The sequence below is a fragment of the Setaria viridis genome, chromosome 3 (assembly GCF_005286985.2).
Source record: "Setaria viridis chromosome 3, Setaria_viridis_v4.0, whole genome shotgun sequence".
NCBI classification, from domain to species: Eukaryota; Viridiplantae; Streptophyta; class Magnoliopsida; order Poales; family Poaceae; genus Setaria; species Setaria viridis.
The window spans coordinates 48,846,650-48,857,142 of record NC_048265.2 but is presented as its reverse complement, the minus strand read 5'-3'; positions in this window follow the sequence as shown (position 1 = coordinate 48,857,142).

The window sequence follows — 10,493 nt, the reverse complement described above, 5'->3', positions numbered from 1 at the left end:
ATTCCCTAGAGGTCTTCTGTGGCGGCGCCGGGCGAGTCGTAGCGGGGACGCTTAGGCGACGGCGACGAAGCGGGATGAACAGCAAACTCCTGCGGCGGCGGTGCTCCCGTCGCGGCAGCCATATTCGCATCCCTCTCCCACCGGAGTTCCTGAACCTCCTGTTGAAGCTCCTGGATGTGGCTGTTTGCTTCATTCAATGCGGTGAGAGCTGCCGACGTGTACTTGCGGAGGAAGTCTGTAGCCATGTCAACCCCATCATTAGTAGCGATGAAGGTTCTTGCTTCCCCACTAGCTCGGTAAGGAAGGAACCGATGGTAAGTGTGCTGCAGTCGCGGCCGTTCATTGTGGGAGACGACCTCAAGTGCCCTCCTGGCGGCCTCGGCAATGCCGGACTCCATGGTCCTCCTTATGGTCACATCATGGTGAATAGCCTTCACCTCCCATCCTCCTTCGTGCTCCTCACGAAGGACAACCTTCACCTCCCAAAAAGTGGGATAGCGAGGGTGGGTGAACCGGGAGCACTTGTAGAGTGGCCTCATGCCGTACCCCAAGCGGTGACAAGTCCACCTGAGTATGTCGGCCATGTGCACTCCTTGGCCATAATCTTCCTTCACCCATTTGATCCATGTCTCGGGCTCGGGATCTACTTCGGGCTCATCATCCGTCAAGTCGACGACCGGTACGGGCGTCGGGGCTGGTGCAGGAGCGGGCGCCGGTGCTGGTGACGGCGTGGTCTCCTGCTCCACGATCACGGCGTCCTCGTCAGTGTCATCCCCCGGATGCTGGAAGATTTCTTCCTCTTCTTCCTCGTCCCAAGGATCCACGGGGGCGTGCGACGGCGCGTTGCCATGACGCGGCGGACGGTGGCTCTTGCGTGCGGTCAACCGGGTGCGAGCCATCTAACAGAAAGAAAGAAGAAAATTTTAGAATAAAATTTTGAACGAAGCTAGATAAAAGGTTAAAATAGCAACAAGGATGAGACAAATCAAGTTTAAGAATAATTAAGTAGATTTAAAATAAGAAAGGTGGAAATGGCTACTAGATTATTATAATCCTTAAATACGACCATTTTCTAACTAGGCTAACGTCCTACAGTCAACACGGCTCTGGTACCACTTTTGTCACACCCGATTTTAAGGATAAAATCGAGTGCATTAAATACATGTGCGCCGGATCAAGTTACACACATGTACGACAATAGTGAATAGCAAAGACAGTGCTAAATCGAATAAAGAGAGTATTAACCATTATTACATGACCGAAAGTCTCACATAAACCACAAAGTCTAATTATTACGCAGCGGAACTCCAAAGATGACGACGACTCCACAGGCAGCTGACTGAAGAAACGTACGCCTAGAACTCCTCGAAGTCGTGGAAGTACTCCTCTTCCCAATTAACTTGGTCTGAACAGCGGTTTTGCAAGGGTGAGTACACTTATGGTTGGTACTCAACAAGTCGTGGGGAATAGTGTAGTGTAAGGCTAATTCAAGGTATGGCTAAGGCATAAATAGCACTCGCTTTTAATTAAGTTGGTCAGGTTTTATTAGCAATTAACTAAGTATAAGTTCATACCACCCGAAATTAAACATGAACATAAAGTAAGCAACAAATGCATGAAATGATAACAAGTTAAGTCCATCTTCCGATAATATTATCATGTGAGGGTCCAGGCCGCTCTTAACCGTGAGCACGGCTGATCGATCAGTTTAACACTCTGCAGAGGTGGCACATCTTTACCCACAAGTCGCGTAAAAGTTCAAAAGAACTTTAGACCCAACCATGCGGTGTTTGCAAGGCACCATACCACACTTCCGAGGTGTGATTGCATAGGGACGCTACGAGGCCTTTACAAAGATTCATTAGTCAGTGGTAACCCGCTAAGGTTTCGGTGTCTGGCGTGCACCACCCATCCCAGGTAAAATGCACGACTCAGTCCCCCCTCTTGCCTCATCACGAGTAAGGTCACCCCAGACTAAGGTTTCTAATTAATCAGCCAAGACCAGAGCCATTTAGTCTTGTGGTAGCACTATTTTCCTGGGTGGTCGCTCCATGTTCCGATTAACAAATAATGATCTTGTCTTAATGAAAGGTATAACAGAAGTAAAGCAAGATTAAGCATTGTGTGAAGTTAAACCACCATGTACCAAGTAAGCACTAAGCATGAGCTACCCAACATAAAGTAAACCGGTTGGTCAAGGCAAAGGTAAATCAATCTAGGCGAACCTTAATTGGGACCCATCAATTTAACCTTAACATGTGCATAGCGTAAATGTTGAGTACGAGAAAGTAAAGGTGTATAGGACAACAAGGTAGTGATCAAGGACACGACTTGCCTTCTTGGCCTTGCTCCTGCTGTTCGTACTCTTCGAAGGCTTGATCTGCAACTCCCTCGAACTGCGGGGCGTCTACACGCGTCACACGAGCACATACAAGCAAACATGGGCAAAAGTAAGAAAACAGTACACCAAACATAGTCAAACAGAGAAAACAAGCTTGAAAAGATGATCTACGCTTTAAAACGAACACGTGGATATAAAGAACGCGAAAAACGGAGTTAAGATGCAAAAGATATGATTAAAACAAGATCCAGGGACTTTTCTGTGAGAAAAACAAAACTTTTAGGGCCTATCCGCGAAAACCGAGGGCTTATACGTAATTATGCGTATAAACCGAGGGTCTGACGCGTAAAAACATCAAACCCGGACGGCGGGTTGATTTCTGGAAAGCTCAAGGGTTAAACCGAAAAATGCGAGGGCAGATCTGTAAATATTTTCAACGCGATCTGGACCGCGGGTTGATTTGCGGAAACTGCGGGGGCTAAAGAGCAAAAGCGGCGCGGCGCGGCGACGTTGACCGGTACGCGGTCTGACTTGACCCGCGTTCGACCGTCGGATCGAGATCGGACGGCCTCGGTCGTCGATGACTCGCGGGCGGCGGCGGAAACAGAACGGCGGCGGCGGCGAGCGGCGGCGGGTCGCCGGAGTCGACCGAAACGGCGCTCCGGGGCACCGTTTGACACGCGGGTTGCACCAAAAGAAGGAGAAGAACACGGCGATCCCGTTTTGGGGGTCCTCGTCGACCGGAGCTCACCGACGGCAGCGGTAGACGGCGAGGAAGAGGCGGCGGCGCTGGAGCTCATGGCGGCTAGGGTTTTGGGGCGCGGGCGCTGGTGGAAGAGACCGGGAGGGGCGGCGGCTTTTATAGGCGCTAGGAGATAGCGCCGGCGCGGGTTTAAATCCCCCCCGGAGGAGACGGAGCGGATGGAGTCCGGGGCGGAGAAGGCGCGCGGCGGTTGCGGGAGTCCGGCCGGATTCGGCCGGAGGAGGAAGAAGGCGGGTGGGGCCCACCCGTCAGCGGACGCGGGCGGAGGCAGGCCGCAGCGGTGTCGCGGGCCGGCGCGCTCGTGGGCCGCGAGGCGGGGGAGCGCGAGCGGGCGGCGAGCTGCGGAGGTGGGGAGCTGGGCCGGCGCAGCTGGGCCGCGAGAGGAAGAAAAGGAGGAGGGCCGGCGGAGCTTCGCGGGCCGAGGAAGAGAGCGGAAGGCAGGCCGCGGGGGTAAAGGAGCCGGGCCGAAAGAATAAAAGAAAGGAGAAGAAAAGGGAGATGCGGCCCAGAAAGGAGAAGAAGAAAAAGAAAAAGAAAGAGGAAAAAGGAATGGTTTTGGAATTTAAATTTAAATCTGGAAATTTAAAAAAATTCAAACTTTGATTCAAACTCAAGCAATCAAAATAAATGTCCAGCATGAATGCACAAATAATTCCTATGATGAATTAATTAAATTAAAGAAAATGAATTTAAATGCCTAGAATTTAAAGAACACCTTAATTTGAGCAAATTTTAATGAATTTAAATTATTGAAATTTTGGGTGTTACATTGATGTGATGGGGAATTTTCTTTTTCATAGTGCTAAAGTTGGGATTTTGGGAGAACGCATTAGCTCCATTCGTTTTCTGGCTTTGATGTCAAGCCCTTGTTTAGTTCACCCCCAACTCCCAACTTTGGCACTATGCAAAAAGAAGATTCCCCATCACATCAAACTTGCGGTACATACATGGAGTACTAAATGTAGACGAAATTAAAAACTAATTGCACAGTTTTGTTGTACTTTGCGAGACGAATATTTTGAGCCTAATTAGTCAATGTTTGGATAATAATTCACAAATACAAACGAAACGCTACAGTGTGCTACAGTACTGTAACAGTAATTTGGCACCTCCAAACTTTGGCAACTAAACAAGGCCTTGGATTCATGAGTCTCGGGTAGAAACTTTGTGCAAATCACAAACTAAATGTAGGTACTTTTGCCATGTCTCGATTTGTTTTCCCAGTCTAAGACCAATGTATTTATTCTTGCAAAAGTTCATGTGTTGGTGCAAGCAATACCCCCTCCCCTGCACCGCACGTGCAACGTTCGGTGTTTTCGGGAGATGATGAGCTTGAGAAGGTAAATTCATACTCCAACGGAAGACAAATGAGAGTCAAGATTTACCTGCACTAGCGTGCAAATCCAACTGCGCCGTGAGAAATCCGTGTAAAAGTGGGAAGTGCACTCCGTGCAAATTCAAGAATTTCTGTAAAAAAATCTTGCACAATTATTTCAAATCAATCGTCCATCCGGTTAAACTCTGTCTCTGCTACTGGTAAGTCTTCACATCGACAAGATTTTGATAGCCAGGAATTGAAAGATCACCACCTCGCCTTCCCCCTGCAGAGATTTGTGACAGTGCTCCTGATCAGAAGAGCAAATCTCATCTGGATCCGTATAGAGCTTTTCAAAAAAATAAAAAATCCAAAAGGATGCGCGATACAAATATTACAGCTCCCTGGACTTTAACTTTTTTAATACTTATTTTAACGTTAATTTACATGCTGGCATTTCCAGCTCCCTTTCCTCGCACCGCACGTCCGCAGCACCTATCCGGCACGGGCGCACGGCTGTCCCCTCCCCCCTTCCCCACCTATCCGAGGCCCTCCCGCGTGAGCGCGGCGGCCGAGGAGGAGGCGGGGCCGGCGGACGAGAAGGCGGGAAAAGGCGGCGGTGGCGAGGGCCCCGGCCGCGCCGGACAGGTCCATCCACCTGGTCCCCGTCCTCACGCTGCTCTGCTTTTTGCCCCTTGAAGCTGGAAGCTTCCCGTGGACAATTGAAGCTGGAAGCTTCCCGTGGACAATTCAAGCCTGCAATGGAATCTTTTCGGGGTTAGCAAGCAATCTAACCCCTTCCTAAAGCGGTTATGTGATACAGATACAGCTAACGTTCTTTGATTTATCGACATTAAAGCTAAAGCGGACCAGATAGATGCATTGACGAACCAGGCTAATGATCTTGTGACAGGAGAAAAGGTAGAGAGAGAAGAGAAAGAGCAGCGTTGATGCAAGAGAAAAGGTAGAAAGAGATGTAGCTAGCAGAGCTAGAGAAAGAACAGCGTTGAAAAAGTAGAGAGATCGAGAAGAGAAAGAGCAGCGTTGATGCACCGACCGTCGAATGAATCGGAACCCAGCATCGCCATCCCGCACCCCCTTTCCACTCTTCATAGTAATAATGCCCTTTCGTACACCATAGTCCTTTCTCTTCATAGTAATAATGCCCTTTTGATGCTGTTACTGTTCAGAATGCGGAATATTGTATGTGCACTGAAACTGTTAAGCATTTTTTTTTCTTGCTCGACGTATTCAAGCTACGTATACGTACCTGGCGAAGACTATGGTGTACGATACTTACTATGTCTATGCCGTAGCTGGTGGCGAAGCCATTATTGACAAACGAGAAGTGCTACGCACATGCATGCATCAACCAAAAGACAGTCGCATCGGCCGGAATGCCATGCGTGCCGGCCGGGTATATGCATGCATGCTGTCCTCTTCCTGCAGCACAGAAGAAAATCATCTTGTTAATAATTAGATGTGAAAAATGAGATTTGCAAAGTAGTGAATTAAAGATGAAGATTATTTTAATTGTACGTGAAGTGAGATTGTCAAAAAGGGCCATTTTGCTTTTGCCTGCATCTGGATATCTCCACTGGTTGCTATTATCTCCACTGGAGAGGAGCATCTTACTATCGTGCTGCAGGCGCTAGCAGCTGCATGCATGGTACTGTCCATCAGTAGTGCTGCATGACTTAGACATGCACACGTAGATAATGACGTGGAGGTATGTATAGTAGTCGTAGAGATCGATGTCTCGTATGACGTGGAGGAGGTAGAGCCTGCATTCTTTGTAGTGGGAAGGAATTAAAACAGCAAATGCGGTGGCCATTTTCTTGGTATGTGTCATATACGGACCTTTTCAGATTATATTATTAATTAAATCGGAAATGCCACGTACTACTAGATCATATTATAATATAATCTTTTGAAGCCTCTCCACTGCTATATAAACGGCTCGAGCTCGTACCTAGGCCTCTGCATTGCGTGGTGGCGAGGTGCGGCGTAGCGTGACTCCACTACTAGCATAGCCGACATCGACGGCAGTGACGATCGATGGGGAGGCGGGCGTTGGTTGTGGCCATGCTGCTGCTGATGCAGTGCTGCAACGTGATCCTAGCGGCGAGACCGTTTCAGGATGCGGTGGCAGGAGACGGCGCCGGCCGCGGCTATCAGCTGGGGCACGGCGGCGAGGCACCGATCATGCGAGCGCCGCCAAAACTCCCGGGCGGAGGCAACTGCAGATCGTTCCAGGGCCCCGACCACCCGCCGTGTGAGGCGGTGCCGACCGTCGGGGTGGGCGGCGGTGATTATTAACAGCGTGTTCGGGGCGCTGCTTTGCAGCTGCTGCTCTCACCCGAGCAGCAGCAGGCAGCGTGCAGCGGCAGCGGCAGTCGTTCGAACATGCTGTAAGTTTGCTTATATACAAGGTTAGTTTTAAATCTAAGGTATTTAGGGGATGATCTTTAAATAAAACAGCTATAGTGGAATTAAATATGGCTACAACGGGCTATAGCTGTAACCTTGGTTATATATTGTTGTAAGTTTCAACCTCTGTAACCGGAGATTTAAAACCTTGGCTATATATTGTTGTGTTATTTGCACCACGTTTTATAATTGTATGCGTATATGTTTCCACGGGCGATGAAGATGAAAAGAATGAAGAAACCAAGCAGGAATACACTCTCCTGTGTGATGAATGCAGTCATCCTTTCCATCGGGACCTGAAGAGTTTAGGAGAATGTGCTCCTGTGTGATGAATTAGTTTTACAATTAACTCATATTCAATCCTCCTAATTAGCTTCTAAATATTCGATGTGACACGGACTAAGCTTAGTCGGTAAATACCGCGTAACGAAGCTCACGAGCGTCCCATCTCCGATTGAACAGTGAGCGTGTCTCCTGTCGCCGATGTACCCATGTACTTAAAACCATGCATGGTCACATTTGCGCAAACAGTGATTTATGAGAGTCGTTGGATCCGGCGATCACGCAGAGAAGGGGCAAACTTTACCATCTTCATTTTGCTCGTAGAATAAAAGCCGGTTCCAGCTCGCAGTGAGGTTGTATCGATCTCTTCTTACTATTGCTGCATGGAACCAGGCTAACAATCTTGTGAAGCAACTCCGATCCTCCACTACTAGCAGATCCATATGATAGTTGAATACACTCTCCTGTGTGATTCCATGGAGAAATTAATGGATTCTTTGGAAGAAGCTGTTTATAGTAGATCGATATGATAGTTGTTTTAGTGTAGATAATTAATGCGACAATAAAATAGTCTCTGGCGTAGCTGAATTTTCTACCATGTTGTAAAGTTCATTAGTTAGGTCATGTGATCGAGGCGACTTAGGTTATTGAATATATGGTTGTATTCTTCAATTCGTTCGTTAAAGCAATAATAATTATTGTATTCGTTCGTTAAAGCATAAAGATGTTAATAGATGAATTATATGGTTGTATTCGTTCGTTATCCTTTGTGCAGCAAACATTCTTTATGGCTTTATTTGTTTGCAGAAAGCAATCTGTGTGATATATGACGTACGTCATGCGGCATTTAGTTTGTTCCAATTGTTTTATTGCAGTATTCTCGATGCGTCACAACTGGCTCCATCTTTTCCTCTTCTTCTGGTGATTAGCTCATGAATCATGACTTTTATATTTTTATTTTTGATGACAAGTGACTCAATATTGCAATATGCGGCTCCATCATTCGTTACACGGAATCCATTTCTCTAAAAGCTAGCTGAGACTAGCTAGCTCATAAATCATGACTTTTAGATTTTCTCTTAATGAAGCATGCATGGGCATGTTGCCGCACGAAATTCATCCGCGCTGTGACATGGCCGACAAACGACAAACGATTGCTTTCCGACCAAAGCAACAAAGGTACCTCCCATTGGACTTCAGATTGAAGATTGCTACACAATCAGCAGAAGCTCTTGCCTACATGCATTCATCAACTTCACGCACAGTTCTGCACGGGGATGTCAAATCTCTGAATATACTCCTGGATAATGAAATACAACGCAAAAGTGTCAGATTTTGGAGCATCAGCACTGAAGCCCATGGACAAAAATGATTTCGTTATGCCTATCCAAGGAACTCTTGGCTATCTTGATCCTGAGACTTTTGTCAGTCACCATCTAACTGACAAGACTGATGTATACAGCTTTCGGGTTGTTCTTTTAGAGCTAGTTACAAGAAAGAGGGCTATATACTTCGATAATCTTAATGAAAAGAAATCACTATCTCATACTTTCATACTGATGTCAACCAGAATAAGCTCTGGGATTTGGTGGACTGTGAAATAATAGACGAAGAAGTTATGGTAGTACTTGAGAAACTAGCTGAGCTTGTCATGCATTGCCTGAGCCCAAGAGGAGATGAGAGGCCAACAATGAAAGAAGTTGCAGAGCGCCTACTAATGCTGAGGAGACTCCAGATGCAGTTAGTAACCAAAACGAAACCTATTAGAGTGCGTTACTCTCATGAAAGACCATCGAGGCCTGTTGCTTCAGATGGGACAAGGTACCAGAGCATGGAGACAACCAAACTAGTGTTTGATGTAGATGCCTGAATATAGTAGATGCATGGTATTTGGTAGATCACTTTTATTTTGTAATATCACTGTGACACATAGGGGGGGCACTGGCCACTGTACAAATGCAGTAAAGTAAAGCAAATTATCGATGAGTTATGAGTACGCTCTTCCTCTCATGTTTTGATGCGTCATGGCCTTAATTTCTACAACAAGACCTATATGCACACGCAGAATTTCTTGTTGAAGATGTAGAGAGGCTAGGTTCCGCGAGAAAACTTGCAGTTGCAGCTCATTAACTGTGCAAGGACTACAAAAGACCGGAGACATAAGAGAAAACGCATAAGCAAAACAACAAAGAACAGACATAATGGACAGCGCATTTTGAACTGAACTCAAAATCCGTTTCGTTGTTTCCAAGACAAATCATGTTCAATAGAACGGATTAAGCAGCGTACTGTATACCTTATCATATATACAGATCCACCAGCTGTCCAGATGTGCAAATTGTCAGGGCTAGCTTGTTTCGAGTCATCCACTCCCTGAACACACAAAAAAAAAAGTAGAGCAAATAAGTACGGACACCAATAAGGAATCTCGATAAAATTGTACAGTGATCATCCTTAAGACTGCAACAGTCCTCAATTGAGGAGGAGGGAGAAGGAGGAGCCTGCGGGCTTGGGGCGCGCGCTACGGGCGAGCCTGCGGAGAAGAACCGAAGCGGGGGGCGCAAGAGGGAGAGGAGGTTGCAGGGGAGGGCCGGGGCCGAGGGGAAGGGTCGGAGAGCGCGCCAGGCATTGCGTGTTCGGGGAAGCTCCGCCACCGCCGCTGTGCCTGTGCCGGCCGACGGCGTGGAGAGAGAGAGAGGGGCGGAGCCCAGGAGCACTGGGCCCGTCGCAGCACATCGGGGAGGAAAGGCCGTTTTATGGGCCGAGAAGGTCAGCCCACCTTAACAAAGTTTCGGGTCGCGCGTGGATAGCGATCCGCATTTGGGCCGGATTGTAATCCGCATACTGGGCTGAGCGAACGAACGATGAGTACGGCCCAAGGAAGTTTGAATCGTCCGCACAAAAACATTCGCCACCGCGCCAATATTCTCCATCCAAGCAGCAACGACCAATATTCAATATTCTTGATTATATAAAAAAAGATCAATATTCTTCTTTGTGTTCTTACTCCATTGGATGATCCATCCTGACTGCTCATACTGACAACCCCCGAATGCACGATCGTCGACTCGACAAAACTCTCCCAAATTCGCGGAGATTACGTGGTGCTGCTCGATTCCATTGGATTTATTTTCCTCCACAAGCAGCAGAAGGCAGATACGGTTCTTTCCTCCGGGAAAGCAAAAGGATCAGTTACTCAGAACACGTGACTGTTTGAAGATAGCAAGATACAAATCCGCAGTTGAAAAAAAATGATCCATCAGTGATGCACAACTTCAAGTTCCTTGCCGTCTAATCTCTCTCAGCAAGCTGATCCAAAATTGCGTTTTGCTTCCTGTTCAAACCATAACAATTCCTCAAAG